Raw genomic sequence first — 17,602 nt, 5'->3', positions numbered from 1 at the left:
TATATATATAACTTAACCACACAAATTGTTCCCCTAAGTTGTCAAAAACCTGCCTACTGAATAGGCTTACCACTAGAAAAGTATGAAACTGTGAGGCATACTTTTATTGGTACTATAAAAGTCAGATGAGAATTAGGAGATCTATATCCCTTACTTGGGAAAATTCTTATCTAAAACTTTTCATGCATGACTCTTGGTCACTTTGCTTCCTTTGCACAGAGAAACAAACATCTTCACAATGGTAAGCAATCCACCCCTTTGCATGTATGCTTTAGTAACACAGGCAAATGGAGATCTTCAGTTCATAAAACACCACTTCTTTCACACGAGATAGCCAGGAACATCTTGGGTTCTAGCTCCTTGCAAGCTTATTGATGAAAAGGCCAGGCAAATACCATGTCAGGCTCCTAAAAACTCAGGTAAGAACTAAGACTGGTTCCTGCCTCTTGAAACTGAACAAGCAGTTTCTGAGGAAGCCACAAAGAATAACCAGTCCCCAATGCTCCCGACAACAAGAACTAGGGGAAAAGCAGGCACCAGGCCTGAGCCAGACCCCATAGTCAGTAGCTTAAGGTAATAACCAAATAAGGTTGGAGCCTGAGAATTGTCCAGGCTACCCCCAAAATTGGAAAACTGTAGCCTTAGTCAGCCCCTGCTAGCCTTAGCCAATTAGAATTACTAATATGATTGCCACTCGTGTAAGACAATCATATCTGAGAAGACCTAACTGTCCCTGAAACTCCCCTTAGCTGTGTATAAGAGAGCCTACAAGCCTCTCTCAGGGATGACATTTTGCCTTTGAGTTAGACGTGAGGCCCCCCCGCATGTAGGTACCTCTGTTCTCAAGATAATATACACTCTTGCTGATTGCATACATGGATGGTGGTCTTTTGTGGGACTTCTCTAGAACCCTAATGATTGACACCATTGCTTCAGTTGATACATATCATCAAAAACGGGGACAATGATAGTTTCAGCCTTAGGGTCAGATGTGAGCCGTGGTACCTCACACACTTGAGCTTTACACCACTAAGAAGTTCACTGGCTTCCCAGCCTTGAGGACAGATGATGTCACAAGTAGTCATGGAGAATCCCATACCTTTTGCAAAGAAAATATTGTTCCCAAGCAGTCTTAGTGTGTTAGATCATAACCGGCAGCTTCATTTTTAATGGGCTTATTCTCTGACTTGCCATCCCTTGTCATCCATAGCAAATAAGCCCTTTAGTTGGAATTTAGTAGTGTCAATAAACTTATCTTGGCATCAAAACAGACACCTTGCCCTTCTGTAGTTTCCCCAAAGAGATTCACTCCCACCTAAGAAGCATCACTTTTCAGAAAGAGATGAGACAGCTTCCTAATTCAATCTGCAGCCTGCTTTTTCAAAGGATGGAGAAAGCCCAGATTGTCTGCCATTCACTGAGCTGTCTGTCCCTTATCCATTCATTATTCTAATCTGTTCCTTAAAGATAAATTCTGAATTGAAAGAGACCAGCTCTTCAAAATCAATACCTTGGGGGCTGCCTACCAGCAGGAGGCCATTGTGAGATAATCACTCAGAATGGCCAAGCAGATTTTTCTGGAAATGTTTAGGGCTTCATCTTCCTGTGTTCCAATCTTCTTATGTAATTTGTTTTGTTTTTAATTTATGCTCAATCACCTTTTTAACTGTGCTTGTTTCACAACTTTAGAGCTTTTGTTAAATCAACAGCCCCTTTCAAGCTACTGTTAAGAAGACCTTTTTTCCTTTCTTCAGCTAAAATATGATCATTTAAAGCAATTTCCTTTGCTTCTGGACTGACTGCAGAACAGAGCATTGTTGCTCACAGGAGATTACTGCCCTGTGCTAACAGGACCACTAGGGCATCTTCTTAATCCAGAAGAAGCAGAAGGCTGGCTCATTCCTAATGGTTCCTCTGGGTATCTGTGAATCGTTATTTTACTCAGTCCCAGTTCAAGTGGCAAAATCTCTCTTATTCTTAGTTGAAGGGAGCTGATATTAATGCAAAGAAAGACCAAGTCAAAGGTTAACTTGATGCTCAGAGCATGATCTGTCTGACCTTAACTCCAATCATTGACCAAACTTCCCTTCATGCCATTTCTAAGCTAAAATCAAAGCTTAAAATTTGTACTGTTGTTAGACAAGGACTGAAATGTTGAAAAATATACTCAAGCTACTGAAGAATGTGACCAAGTAAACTTTTTCTTTGTCTAGTATTAATAATTGAGATACCTTTGGATGAAACTTTTATTGATATCACAGAATAACAAGGTAAGGTACACTAGATAGATAAGTATAAAATATAATTAAAGTAGAAGTTTTCTTATTTTGACAATTTCCATCTTTTTGGATTGTTTTTGTTATGAATCTTTGCATTTTAGTGCTTTGATTTTATTCACTGTAAGATGTGTGGATTTTATGCATTTAGAAAAAATTCTGGAGATGTTTAATAGGTGAAAATACACTGGCATTATTAAAGCTAATTGCCCAAAGATTTACAAGTGGAGACACATTTAAAGGCACAATCATTATAGTAATTGCTGCAATGAATACTGTGAACTTTTCAGTATATTGTTATGCAATGCCCTAGGGAGGTGTCATTTCTAACACATTATTTTTGATATGGCATCCCTTAGACATTTGCTAATGAATGCCAAATTTACTATTAAGTAATGTTTCTGTGGTTATCTCTCATTCATTAAGTTAGCAATCATCAATGAAAAATTATCATTCCAACATCAGAGATCTAAAATGACAATCTAGTTAAATTATGGACAATTCATTGAAACATCAATAGGTCTAAAAAGACTGAAAAGCATTTGAAGGAGAAAAGATAAGCATGATGCTTTAATATTTTAAAAAATACAGTTAGTTTATAAATAGAAATGAAAGAGCCTAAGCACTTTTTTATTTGGTATAGTATTTCTTTAATCTTAATTGTATACTATGAAATATGAATTGTAGTAAATATATATGCTGGATCCTAAATTGTATATATATATATATATATATATATATTCATATTCTTCTAATTACTGAAATTCAATTTGCAATCATTCTGAAGTAGCTGATATTTAAACAACCCTCACAAGGGTTTACATCCCGTGATAAGGTTATAGGTGGCATCTCTTATAAAATTTGCTTTTACTTTGAGACATTTTTATTTAAATTGATCAGAATGACCTCACTTTTCCCCCTTAGCTTGACTACATTTGAGACAGTCTTCTCCCAGATCTCTGACCTCTCTTTACTAAGAGAATTTACTCTGAAAAACCTGAAAATGTAAATTCTTTCTCTGCCCTTTGAGATGCAAATCTATTCAAAAGCCTCTTACCAGCTTTACAGCCCAGAAGTGTCTTTCTCCAGGATCTGGAAACAGTCATTTCTAACAACAGTTAGCAAGGGAAGTAGGACCCTGTGGCCCACTTTCTCTGAAGAGTGAGAGCTTCACTCTACAGATGCCTGGCTCAAAAGCTATCTTGTCATAAAGAAACAAGAGATTCACTTTTCGTTGGTACACACTTGTCACAGAGTCACACTTTCCTTGATGTCCTGGCCAAAGCAGATACAGATTCTTCCAAATCAATCACATTGACTGGTATTAACTCCTCGACCATATATTGCACAATACGGGATAACTGTATCTATATATCTATGTCTATCAGAGAGAGAGAGAGAGAGAGAGAGAGAGAGAGAGAGAGAGAGAGAGATGCAAGTTAGAGAGCTGTTATAATTTAAAGAAAGGAGAGATGGCAGATTCACAGGAAGGATCTGGCAGAGCATTATTAGGAGAGGGGCCCTGAGTGGAGAGAGCAAACCTTCAGGTCCAAAGAGGAGCTTCATCATGGAGTTGGTCATCATGTGTAGCATGACAGTGGTATTGAAGAGAGAGACAGAATCCCTTCAGTTCCTGTAAAATCAGGAGAGAAGCATAATCATGGCCAGACTGCTATGCATACATCTTGAAAAGACAGAGAATTCATCCAGAGAACAAAGTGGACTTCTGATCTTATTTTCCTGGGTTGCTGACAAATCTCGTATCACATTACCTTGCCTAACCACCGGAAATCACAGAGGCAGGCGCTAAGATGGGCCCTAGTTCAAAGTTGCCTTGGTCCTGGGGCCTGGAAGGGATGAGGGTGGGGGAGACTCTGGGCTTGTCTACTTGTTGAGGCCTGAGTGTTTACAACAGGCACCTGTCAGTCCCTTGTCCTAAGAGGCAGACTGCAGGGGGCTTGGCCTGATTTCTGAGGAGGAAAGGCAAACAGAGGTTATGGGATCTAACAAAAATGATTGTGAAGGGTCAAAAAGGCCACAGCTTTGTTCAAGGCTTTCAAATAGTCCTGAGAAGTAAAGAAGCCAACAGAAGTGCAGAAGGATCACACACTTGCCGGAGGTCTGGAAGAAGTTGTTGTTGCTGCTGCTGCTGCTGCTGCTGTTGCTGCTCCTGCTGCTGCTTCTGCTGCAGCTGGAGAGGTGAACTTCAGGCTAAGAGTAGAACAATAGAAATGGTGAAAAGTGAGGAAGTAAAGGTCAGGACCAGGTCTTAGTGAATCTACATAGAACTCCAGCCAGACAAATGGGCAGGTGGATGGATGGCAATTCCAAAAGGTCATGTCAACCCTGTGGATTAAACTGGACTGAAACCCCAGGGCCAGTCTGGAGTTCTCTCCCTATAGGTCTCCTAATGCGCAAACCAAGTGGTCAGATAAGTGGTGGGAGACACCACTGCCACGGTGCTAATATTCAATACTGTATGAGTTCTTTGTGAGTTGCACCCATTTTTGATGTGCCAATAAGTTCTTGAAGTATTCTGCTATGACCTCAGCATGACCATGTTCTCTATAGTCCCAGTTTAGCCTGATGTATTTATAGGACAGCATCCTCTCTGTTCCTAGGATACATCATTTAATAATCTACACTGCATGGATGAATCTGCAGAGACGGTGCCTTCATGGGTCTACTCATGTAGAATTATCCTCCATCCTAAGATTGGAGTAAGAGAACTATGTGTAAAGTGTAGAGAGTCAGGGCAGTGCCTCACTTTATACAATATGGAACAATTAAGGATAGAGCAGAATCAGATCTCAATAGAACATATCACACCACTGGTATGTAGTAGGACCTTGGGAAAATCTAAAACTAATCCAAAATCTAAAACTCCTATGGTATTTCTCATTCTCTCATATAAAAAAAATGATATTAAAGCCCAGAGAACAACTGTCTATAAAAAGCTAATTTCATAATTGAGAATAGATCATTATGAGTTCCTATAAAGAGAACATTGTTACAGCTGTTTTAAAAGAAAGTTACCATGACACAGATGATCTCCCTGACCCTGTTGTCTAAAATCTTCTTTCTCATTTCACTGCTCTTAATTGTAGAGTAGATTTATGAGATTTTATTTGAGTTGTTTGGTTGCATGTTTGTTTGGATTTTGTGTGTGTTTTGTTACTGAGATCTCATTCTTGCCTCCCCTTGATTCTCTGGTCTCTATAATCTCTATCAGAAGAAATCTGAGACATATGGAGTGTAGTGTAGAACATAGGTGAAGTTTATAACAATGTAAAGTGAGTAACCTTGGTGGTGAGAATGGACAGCACTCAAAACAACCATTGTGGAAGAGAATACTTATGGGGTAAGAATTGAAACTGGCCAGAGAGATCATTATGTCTACAGAAATTACATGTAGGTATCATACTACTGCTACTATTGCTTAAAATTTCTAAGACAAATTACTGAAGTCCCTCTTCCTGTCCAAGTGACTAACAGGCCCATTAGAACTGACTCTTAAAAGGAGGTGACAATGGTATATATACTTGTTCTTTACCTGAAAGCCTAAGCTACATAGCAATCTGTCTTTAGGGAAGTTTATAATGCCAAGTCTTCACACAGTGCCAGAGACATTGATCAATTCTCATCAATTCTCATTCTTTTGACTAGTAACCAAAGTCCTATAGTTTCAGTCCTAAGTGCTTACTGAGAAGAGACTCCTCCTCAATGGCTTTCTAGGCTGCCAATATCTGCTAGTGGAAGCCTGGCCTAGGGCTATGAAGCCCAGGCTGATCTTGACTTCATGACAATACGATCTCAGCATCCTATGCTGATCCCAATATATAAAAAAATAATTTTAGGAATGCTTGCCTCTATACTATTAATATCAAAATTTGAAACAACTTACACTTAACAGATATGTCAAAACAAGTATGATAATCCTTTGTAATAACACACAGTTTATAAACTAGTACAAATGAAGTGTATTTGTGGGTATGAACATGAAAACTCTAAGACATCCATTTGTCTTAGGTAGCTTACTAAGGATGTAATGAAACACTATGACCAAAGCAACTTGGAGAGGAAAGGGTTTATTAGGTTCATGCTTCCTTAGTACTGCTCATCACTGAAGAAAATTAGGACAAGAACTCCAACAGGGCAGGAACTTGGACACAGGAGTGCTGCTTCCTGGCTTACTCCCCATGGCTTGCTCAGTCTGCTTTCTTATAGAACCTAGAACTGCCTGCCCAAGGATGGCCCCACCCACAATGAGGCTGGGCTCTCTCCCAATCAATCACAAATTAAGAAAACACTCTATAGGCTTGCCTATACCCATGAAGGCTTTTGCTCAACTGAGGCTCCCTCCTCTCCTGTGACTCTAGCTTGTGTCAAGCTGACATAAAACTAGCCAACACAAGGAAATATATATATATATAAATATATATATTTATGTATGTATATATATACATATATATATATATATATATATATATATATATATATATATATATATATATTGAGACTGGGTCTCTGTATGTAACCCTAGATGTCCTAGAGTTATAGATGTAGACCAGCATAGCCTTGAACTCAGAGACCCTCATGCCTCTACCTTTCAAGAGCTAGCAACGTTTAAAGGCCTGTGTCACTATGCCTGGCTAAGAATGAAATTTTGTTTTGTTTTGTCGGTTTTTTGAGACAAGATTTTTTTGTGTAGACCTGGCTGTCCTGGAATTCATTCTGTATACAAGGCTGGCCTAGAACTCACAGAGATCCACATGCCACTGCCTCCTAAATGGTGGGATTAAAAGTGTGCACCACAACCACCCAGCTAAGAATAAATTTTTTATTTATTTCTTTGCATATATATGTCTGTAAGTATGTATAATACTAAGGGAATAGATGAAGCACATATTAAACATATGTGTATGAATGCATGTTTGTATACCCTTGCATATGTTCAGAGTTATTTCTGAAAGTATACAAGAAATTTTAAAAAGTGGCTTCCTACTACTAGAGAAAGAAGGTAAAAGCAGATGATCATAGCACTGTAAATTTTATTTCATTACATAAGCTCTCCATTCATAATTTTTATTATGTATGCCTACATAATCACCCTACAAATTATTAGTTATTTCAAAATGTGGTTATTTCTTACTGGATTCTATGGCATAAACAACACTCTGCTTCCCATTTGTGATGGAGAAAGGGGCTGGCTATTTCTTATCAGTACTATTCAGTGGCTGCAAACTTGTGAGAACAAAATGAAAAAGCCCACACAATGGAAAAGCAAGCAACTGAAATTTCAAACTTCTATTTTCTTCTTTTATAGTTTTATTTGTTAGAGCCCCAAAGGACTACACTGGGACAGAATGATAACTATGACTATAAAAGAAAATAATAGAGATGTAAGTGGGGAAAGAATGCAATTATACGTAGTACTACAGAAAGAGATTAAGACAAGAGTAAATGTAGAGGAAGAGAAAATAATTTTACAGAATGGCTACCATTGCTGTAACTGCAGACGAGAACACTAAATGCCAATAACTGTAAGCCTTACTCCTGATCCCATCATACAGACCAGAACTCCATCACTATGTTTCCAATTTCAAAACTACTCTACTGTGGACAGGGTAGAAAGGCTAACTGCCAGACCCACACAAATTGTTCCTTCTGCAAACAAGGGCCCCACACTATGAAAAGCTTCATAAAGGATATTGTGCCATTCTCCTTCAATAAATCACCAAATCTCTCAATCAAATTGTTAATTTTACAAGACCAATTAAGGAACAATACATATGTTTGATCCAGTGCATATAAAAATACAAAACACAATGGTGTACTTTTATTCATGCATGTAACTACGAATACAAGTATGTGAAAGTGGTTACAGCATATAAAATGAATACACACATAAAAAGTGTGGAGTGTTAAGCATCATCCAGGGAACTATGCTGCCCCTTATAATGAGTGTGTGAGGCAGGGGAAATATTGACTTTTTAGCTTTTACTGACAAAGTTAAAATTACGTTATATTTTCAAGTATTTTTCAAGAATACAAAGCATAAACAGAGAAGTTGATAATAGTTAACAAATAACAGAAAAATTTACCAATGTTAAGATGATATCTGATTTTGCGAAATCTGAATTTGGTTGTTGAACTCCTAGTACTCTATAAAGCTCAATAAAATGTGCAAGCCATTTGTTTTCTTCTCCATGTCAATTTGACGTCTTTGACTTTCATTAGGCCGAGGGGAGGGAGTTTTAATGGCTCTGCTTTACATAGTTTTGTTATCTACATCGCAGTCAGTGTTAGCAAGTAAATTATTCACTGAACACTTTCCCACATTCTCTATTCTAGCAACTTTTATTGATTGGCATTTTATCCTATCATTTTACTATCTCAACTTCCAATTAGTTTTCACCTCAGGAGAGGTTAAGGGGTAGTATTTAGTATTTCTCTTTGAGATACTTTAAGTTTTCATAGTATATACATATGCATGGTCAGTATCCGTAGAAAACAGAAAATAAGTAACAATAAACCCCAGGTGGTTTCTTTTCATTTCCATTTTTTTAAAATGTGTCTCCTGTAGCTTGGCATGGCCTCAAATTAATAATGTAGGCAAGGATGATTGTGTCCTCTTTCCTGCCTCTATCTCTCAAGTACTGGTATTATATGTGTGTTCCGCAATACAGAGAAAGAAATCCAACTTTAAATAATAGACTGGAGAGATTGTTCAGTGGGTAGAGGAACTTATTACCAAGGCTGACAACCTAAGCTGATTCCCTAGGGAACCACACAGGGGAAGGAAAGAACTAGATCCCTCAGATTCTGCCTATGACCTCCACAAGTACACTGTGGTGTGGCTGGCTTGTTCTCTCTCTCTCTCTCTCTCTCTCTCTCTCTCTCTCTCTCTCTCTCTCTCTCTCTCACACACACACACACACACACACACACACACACACACACACACACAAATAAATATTAAAACTTAATACTGGGAAATGGAGAGATGGCTCAGCCATCAAGAAGAGTACTTGCTGCTCTTACAGAAGAACCAGCTTTGGTTTCCAGAAAACACATGGTGTCCAATAATAACCAACTATACCTCTAGTTTCAAGGGATAGAAGTCCTTCTTCTGGCCACTGCAGACACTGTCTACATGAAGTACACTTGTATACATTGAAACAAACATATAGTATTTAAATAAGATCCCAGAGCAAGCATACTCAGTGGGAGGTGAATGTGTACATTATACTCACTTGGCTAAAACTCCTTTCCTGAAGCTGTAGGACAGATGTCATCAGCAAGGGTGAATTCAGTATTCTTGCTTTGCACAGAAGAGCTGCTGGTTTATATTTCAAGGCAATGCTGCTTACAGTAAACAATATATTTGAGATCATTTTGTACAAATTGTCCTTAGGGTATAAAGAAGATGTTTAATTGCTAAATATTAATAGATGTTGTCATGCTAAATAAACTAGAGTATTATGTCAATAACAATATAATTTCCTGCTCCTTGGAGTATATCTTAGAAGAATATAAACCGATAAGAAAGAAAGAAGTACTGTTTCTAGTAACCCAGCTAAGAATTGCTCAGTTCCAATGGGAAGAATGATCATCTAAATCAGGGCACAGTGCTGCAGTGGGTTGTGCTTTGGACAAAATTGGAGATTTTATATAATCATGAAAATAAACACTGGTGTATGAATTTTGCTTTTGGTGTGATATCTGAGATTCACAAAAATAGTTGGAATGGACATAATTTAAAATTGGATAATAAGATCTTCTAGTAATTGCCTAAAAGAAGACATTAAAACCAGGTTTTAGAAGGCAACTCCAGCCAGGGAAGCAGGTAGGTTAGCTGCAGATCTTTACCCCTCCTTTTCCTCCAAATCTGATCACTCAGTCCCATCTCCAGCTCTGCAGTAGACCACCTACTGCAACATGGGTAACTTCTCTGCACCCATCTGCAGTGGATCATAAAGATCTTCTCCTCCTGACCTCTATCCCCACACTCATTGCTTTATCACAGCTCTCAACACTATCAGGTGCCACCCAGACACTATCCCAAGTAGGTAGGCTAACTGAAGAGCTTCACCTCTCCCTCGGCTCTTTCAAAATCAGTCTCCTAGTCTTATCATCAGTTCTGTAGCAGACCACCGGCTGCAACCTCCCTACTCCAATCTGCCTTCCACTTCAGTGGACTAGAAGGACCAAATAGATCTTTCCCTTCAAACATCCTTACCTGGACTCATTACTTTTTCCAAGACCCTAACTCTAGCATACTTTCCTGGGAACACAGCAGCCACTGAAGCCAGCAAAGCCTGTAGGCTAACTGCAGATCTTCACCTGACTCTCCATTTCTCCTAGTCCAATCCCCCAGTCTCATGCCCAGCTTTGTAGCAGACCATCAGCTGCAGCCTCTCCTCACTCTCTGCCTTCATTCTCAGGGGACTAAACAGATCTTTGTATAACACCCTGCTTTCCTCAATCCTGTGGACCACTCAACCACGCCCCCAGCCCATCTCCATGCCTAACTCAGATCCCAGTATCTAGAAATACATTTTACTGGAACCTCCAGATGCCACACCTTTCAGGATCCCAGAAGAATTTCATTCCAGGAAATACATAACCACCACAGAATCCTAAGAACCAGAGAGAACAAGAGAAACCAAGGGAAAAAATATCCATCTATCAAAGACAAGAAGAGATATCAGCATTAAAAACACAATCAATAACAGCCAGAACAATATGTCTCCACTAAAGTCCACAACCCTACCACAGAAGGCTACCCTACATAGTATTACAATATAGCAGAATCACAAAGAAAAAAGATAAATAGTCTTTAAGACTATGATATAAGTCCTTAAGGAGAAAATGAATAAAGCACTTAAAGAAATCTATGAAAACACAAACAGTGGAAGAAAATGAATAAAATAATTAAAGAGAAAAAAGTGGAAATTGAATAAAGAAAAGCCAATTGGGGAAAATCTGGAAATTAAATATTTAGGAACTCAGTCTTTCATCACTGTGGCCATGCATAAAAACTAGATAACAAGTAGCCTGCTGTGGCCATACAGTTTGTAAGCAATATAAGTATCTGTGTGTTTACTTGGTTGGGTCTAAGCAGCTGTGGGACTGGCGGATGAGAGAGATTTGTCCTGACTGTGGGCCAGGCAGGACTGGAGAAATCTCCAGCTACACATCACTAAAACACAAAAGAATATACCTTTATCTCAGCATTATATAAATTTTCTCCAAAATTTACTACATACTCAGACACAAAGCAAGTCTCAACAGATGGAGGAAAATTAAAATAACTTCCTGTATTCTATCTGACAACCATAGATTAAAGCTGGATATCAACAACAGAAAAAAACAAACAAACAACAACAGAAAGCATGCAATTTTATTGAAACTGTACACCTAACTACAGAATGAAAAAGTGATCAAGCCTGAAATTGAAGACTTTCCAGAATTGAATACAAGACATACCCAAACTTAAGACAAGTTCATAGAACTGAGTGCCTACATCTCAAAAAAACGTAGAGATGTCATACTAAGAACTTAACATAACACCTAACATCTCTAGAACAAAAAGAAGAAATCACATCCAAAAGGAGTTGACATAATGAAACATAATGTAAAACAGACATAAGCAACAACAACAACAACAAAACAGTACACAGAATCAGTGAAATAAATATCAATTTATTTGAAAACAAATCAATAAAATTGATAAATGCATATCGAAATTAACTAAAAGCACAGAGAGAAAACCTAAGTTAGCAAATGTACAAATGAATAAGGAGAAAAAACATCTGACACGAGGAAAAACAGAGAACAATTACATTGTTAAAAAAACTTGTTTCCTACCAAATTGAAAAATCCAAAAGAAATGGATAGTTGTCTTGATATATACCACTTACCAAAGGTAAGATCAGATAAGCAATTCAAACAAACCTATAATCTCTAGTGGAATAGAAGCAGTTATCAGAATCTATCAAAAGAAAAAAAAATAGCAGGGCCAGATGGTTTTCTCACAGAATTCTACCAGATTTTTTAAAAAAAGAGTTAATGCCAATACTCCTCAAATTATTCCACCAAATAGGAACAAAAGGAAGAATGTACAATTCATTTTATGAGGTCACAGTTACCCTGTTACCCAAACAACATGAACATGTAACAAAGATAGAATCACAGACCAATTTCCCTTATTGACACTGATGTGAATATTCTCAATAAAATTCTTGCAAATGAAATCCAAGAACACGTCAAAAACTCACCCAATATAATCAAAAGGCTTCATCTTAGAGTTGCAGGTATGATTCAATATACATAAAGCAGTAAATGTAATCCACCATGTAAAGAAATTGAAAGACAGAAATCTCATAATCATCTCCTTAGACACAGAAAAGACCTTTCCCAAAATCCGACACCCTTTCATGATAAACGCCCTGGAGAAACTATGGATACAAGGGACATATCTAAATATAATAAAGACAGTTTACATCAAACCCATAGCTAAAATCAGCTTAAATGGAGAGAAACATAAAGCAATTCCACAAAAGCCAGAAACAAGACAAAGTTGCCCATTCTATCCATAACTTTCAATATAGTACGTAAAATCTTAAGTAGAGGATTAAGACAAATGAAGACCAAGGTAATAAAACTGGAAAGCAAGAAGCAGATGATATGCCAGTAAAATAAATGACCCTAAAAATTCCACCATGAAACTCCTTTAGCTGATAAACACTCTCAGCAAAGTAGCTAGATATAAAATTAACTCACAATAATTGCTTTCCTACTATATACAAATGACAAATGAACTGTGAAAGATATCAGAAAAATAATAACTTTCCCAATAGTCTAAAATGATATTAAATGTCTTGGGGTAACTCTAACCAAGCAAGAGAAAGACTTGCATGATTAAAAACAAACAAACATATAAACAAAAAAAGCAAAACAAAATCTTAAGACACTGAAGAAAAAAATTGAAGAAGCTATCAGAAGATAAAAAGATCTATCATGCTCATGAATCAGTAGGATTAATATAGTAAAAATGGCCACCCTACCAAAAGAAATCTATGAACTCAGTGAAATCCCCATCAAAATTCTAACATACTATTGTACAAATCTTGAAAGGACAAGATTTTCAGCTTCATCTGGAAAAACAAAAAACTTGATATCTAAAACAATCTTGGGTAATAAAAATAATCCTTAATAATAAAAAACAAATACCAATGAAGGTATCATCACCATCTCTTACTTGAAGTTATGAAAACATTATGGTTGTGGTGATGTTTTATTTGTGCTTTAATAAATAAAGATTGCCTGGAGATCAGAGGGAATAGCAAATCATTTTAAGTAAACAAAGAAGTCAGGCAGTGGTAGCACACGCCCTTAATCCTATCACTTAGAAGGCAGATCTCTGTGTATTCAAAGCCAAGCCATGGCAACACACGCTTTTAATCCCAGTACCAACCATAGAGGTCTGGAGGCCTATACAGACAGGAAGTGACAGAGATTGCCAGGAAAAAGTGACGTAGCTAGACAGAGAGCAAATTAGATGGCAGAACAGCAAGGTTTGTAAGCCTGGGTAGACAGGAAGTAATTCTCTTTGGAAGCTGCAAAATTGGTGACTTAAGGTTAGCTTGTAGTTTGTCCTATTACTCTGATATTTCTCTAAGGCTTTCACTCCTATATTTGGCTCCATGTTTTTATTTAAGATGATTTAGAAATTCATCTACATGTGGTATTGGCACAAAAACAGTCATGTTGATCAATGGAATTGACTAGAAGGTCCAAACATAAATCCACACACGTAGGGACACCTGATTTTAAATTTTAAAAAAGTCAGAAACACCCACTGGGAAGTAGACAGCATCTTCTGGAAAGGGTGTTGATCAAATTGGATGTCTGCGTGTAGAAGAATGAAAATAGATTCGTACTTCTCACCCTATGTGAAACTCAAGTTCCAGTGTGTCAAAGATCTCAACATGAAACCGGACAAACAGAACTTGGTAGAAGAGAAAGTGGGGAACAGACTTGAAGTGGACTTGAAGGCATTGACACAGGAGATGACTTTCTGAACAGAACACAGTACAGGCACTAAAATAGCAATTAATAAATGAGACCTCATGAAATCAAAAGTTTCTCTAAAGCGAAGGATACCATCAATCAAAAAGTGGCAGCCTAAAGAGTAGGAAAAGATTTTTACCACATACACATCTGATAGAGGACTAATATACAAAATATGTAAATATTAAAAAATTATATATTAAGAAAACAAATTAAAAATTTAAATTAACAGTTTAAAAACAGAGTACAGATCTAAACAAAGAATTATTACTAGAGAAATCTCAAATGGATGAGAAACACTTAAAGAGATGTTCAACATCTTTAATCAACAGGGAAATAAAAAACAAAACTTCTTTGAGATTTTATCTTATACCTGTGAAATGGCTAAGATCAATAAAACAATTGGCATGTCATGATGTTGAGGCTATGGTGTAAGAGGAACATACATCCATTGCTGATGGGAGTACAAAAGTGTACAGCCACTATGGAAATCCATGTGGAGGTTCCTCGGGAAGGTGGGAATCAATTTACTTCAAGATCCAACTATACCACTCCCAGGCATATACTCAAAAAAAGCTTCATCTTACCAGCATTAAAAACTTGCTTAGCCATGTTCCTTACTGTTTTATTCATCATAACCAAAAATGGAAACAACTTAGATGTCCATAAACAGAAGAATGGATCAAAAATATGTAGAAACAGAGAGGTTAGGTATAAAAAAAGGGACAGGGGGCAGATAGATAAAACTCCTGAGGAAAGAGAACTATAATAGATAGTTATTGACTAATGTCAGGGGGATCCTGGAACAGGAAGATCAAGTGGACAGAGAAGAGAGGAGGGAAGAAATGAATTCAGGTATTAGCAGTTAAAATTAAAGGCCATTAAGTGGCAATATGGAAATCTGACACAGTAGAAACTTCCTAAGATGTATATATATTTGGAGGGGATCTAAATAATATTGCCAAATAATGGGAAAAACAGAGCTTCAGCTGGCCATCTCTTGTCACCAAATGAAGCTTCTGGTACCAGGACTGGGTCCTATGTATGTGAGTTTTTGTCCAAAGAGGTGCCATGGGAATCCCCAAACAACCCAAGCTGTTGCCAAAAGTATATGTTGCTCTCCACAAACTAATGCCAACTTTCCATTGTTGAGACAACAGCCAAACAACGCATTGAACCTGGAGAAGTCAAGCTAGGTGCTTACATAGAACTTTCACCCTCACAATCTATGATCTCCAGTACTGGAAGGGACTCTGCATGGCAGAAAGGTAAAGCTCAGCCATGAACCCTTTGATCTACAAGGATGTCCTCGTGTCAAATATATGCTAATGCAATGGTGGCACAAAGTTCATGTGAATAACCAATAATTGACTTGACCGAAGGCTTACTCCAAAAGATAAACCTATATCTGACACTGCTTGACTTGACTGAAGGCTCACGCCAGGAGATAAAGCCATGTCTAACACTGCTTAGGTAAACAGAGACTAGATAGTCTATGGACTTAGGGTAAAATCCAGTATACTTATATTTAAAAAAGAAAAAAAAGTTGCAATAAAAGGACTCCGAATGACACTCTGCTATACTCATAGATCAATGCCTTGCCCAACCATTATCAAAGAAGCTTCTTCCTGCAGCAGATTGGGAGCAAATGCAGAGGACCAGAGCCAGACATTACCAGAGAATGAGAGACCTTGGAATACTCAGCCTTAAATGAGATGTTTATACCAAATCTTTTCCCTCAGAGCTCAGGGAGGTAAAAAGAGTGTAAGAGCCAGAGGTGATGGAGGACACAAGAAAACAAGGCCATCTAAATCAACATGATGGACACATAATAAGAATTCACAGAGACGAAGGCAGCATTTGCAGGGCCTGCATGGGCTTACAACAGACAAGGGACCTAGAACTTGAAAGAGAATTGGATGCTTGTCTTTATCCCTAACCCAGTAGCAATCTTCAATAGATAACCTGTTGAAAGAGAAAAATTAGTTACCTCCAAAGGAGTCTCACTGGGAAAACTACTCTTAAGGGTAGGCTCCTTGCTCAGCAGTTGATGTCCAATAGAAAACTGAATTTCATCACTGGAGGTTCCTTGTCTCACAATTTCATGTCAGGGCTTTTCTTCTTTTTAAAAAACAAAACAAAACAAAATATTAGTTTTAATTTGGATTTTGATTTTTCTTCTCTCTCTTGTTTTTACACTATAGGTCCTCTGCATATATATTATGATCTCTAGTTTAGTATTTTTATAAGATTTCCATATATGCAAACAAATGGGTCGCTGTTTTTCGTGTCTTCTCTTGGACATTTTTCCTTCTGTTTCCTCTAATTCAATATATATATATATATATATATATATATATATATATATATATATATATATATATATCACTCATCTGAATAGATTAGTGCCAAACATAACATAATAATAATTGCATAAATATTCATAGAGAGTTGAAATGGAGCCAATTAGGAAGCAAGTTTGAGATGAGACAACCAAGGCCACTATAGCTCTGTCTTGGTTACAATGTCCCCTGATGGTCAAAATATTCCCATCTGGGAATCTAATTATCAAGAAAGAGGAGGGTTTATATGAGTGAGAATTGTTGAAACCAAGGTTGGATAAAGCACAGGGACAAATAGCCAAATGAATGGAAACACATGAACTATGAACCAAAGGCTGAGGGGCCCCCAACTAGATCAGGCCCTCTGAATAGGTGAGACAGTTGATTGGCTTGATCTGTTTGGGAGGCATCTAGACAGTAGTACTGGGTCCTGTGCTCATTGCATGAGTTGGCTGTTTAAAACCTGGGGCATATGCAGGGACAGGGACGCTTGGCTCAATCTGGGAGGAGGGGACTGGACCTGCCTGGACTGAGTCTACCAGATTGATCTCAGTCCTCGGAGAAGGCTTTGCCCTGGAGGAGGTGGGACTGGGGGGTGGGCTGGGGGGAAGGGGAGGTGGGCAGGAGGGGGGATAACAAGGGAATCTGTGGCTGATATGTAGAACTGAATGGTATTGTAAAATAAAATAAAAGGAAAAAAAAAAAAGAAAAAAAATCACTGATAATTCCAGTAATTTGTCATATGAGGTTACTGGTCCCCTTTTAAGGATTGGACCATTTCTTCATTGTGAAAATAAAAACCTATATATTTGACTTGAAATGTGTGAGACCAAAATGAGCCATCTTAGAAATAAAACCAAAATGCTTTCACCCAAAAACTAAGGCCTAAGATTTCTCCTTTTGGGA

At 37.7% G+C, this 17,602-nt stretch overlaps 2 long non-coding RNA genes and 1 pseudogene across 2 annotated transcripts in view; all 3 read right to left on the bottom strand.

Annotated features, from left to right (window-relative positions):
- LOC143272135 (uncharacterized) overlaps positions 1-3,906 on the bottom strand; it is a 73,926-nt gene extending 70,020 nt beyond the window's left edge. Inside the window, exon 1 of the long non-coding RNA XR_013049570.1 lies at positions 3,818-3,906. This is a non-coding gene — a long non-coding RNA (uncharacterized LOC143272135). The remainder of the gene's footprint in view (positions 1-3,817) is intronic.
- On the bottom strand, positions 904-3,616 carry LOC121828191 (succinate--CoA ligase [GDP-forming] subunit beta, mitochondrial pseudogene; annotated as a pseudogene).
- A 482-nt stretch (positions 3,907-4,388) lies between the features above and the next one.
- Positions 4,389-16,605, bottom strand: LOC143272134 (uncharacterized). The gene is made up of 3 exons (XR_013049569.1): positions 16,345-16,605; positions 9,533-9,641; positions 4,389-4,487 (listed from the first exon to the last, which is right to left on the bottom strand). It is a non-coding gene; the product is annotated as an uncharacterized LOC143272134 (long non-coding RNA).
- Positions 16,606-17,602: the final 997 nt, after the last annotated feature.

The sequence above is a fragment of the Peromyscus maniculatus genome, chromosome 3 (assembly GCF_049852395.1).
Source record: "Peromyscus maniculatus bairdii isolate BWxNUB_F1_BW_parent chromosome 3, HU_Pman_BW_mat_3.1, whole genome shotgun sequence".
NCBI classification, from domain to species: Eukaryota; Metazoa; Chordata; class Mammalia; order Rodentia; family Cricetidae; genus Peromyscus; species Peromyscus maniculatus.
This window is presented reverse-complemented; position numbering and strand designations above follow the sequence as displayed.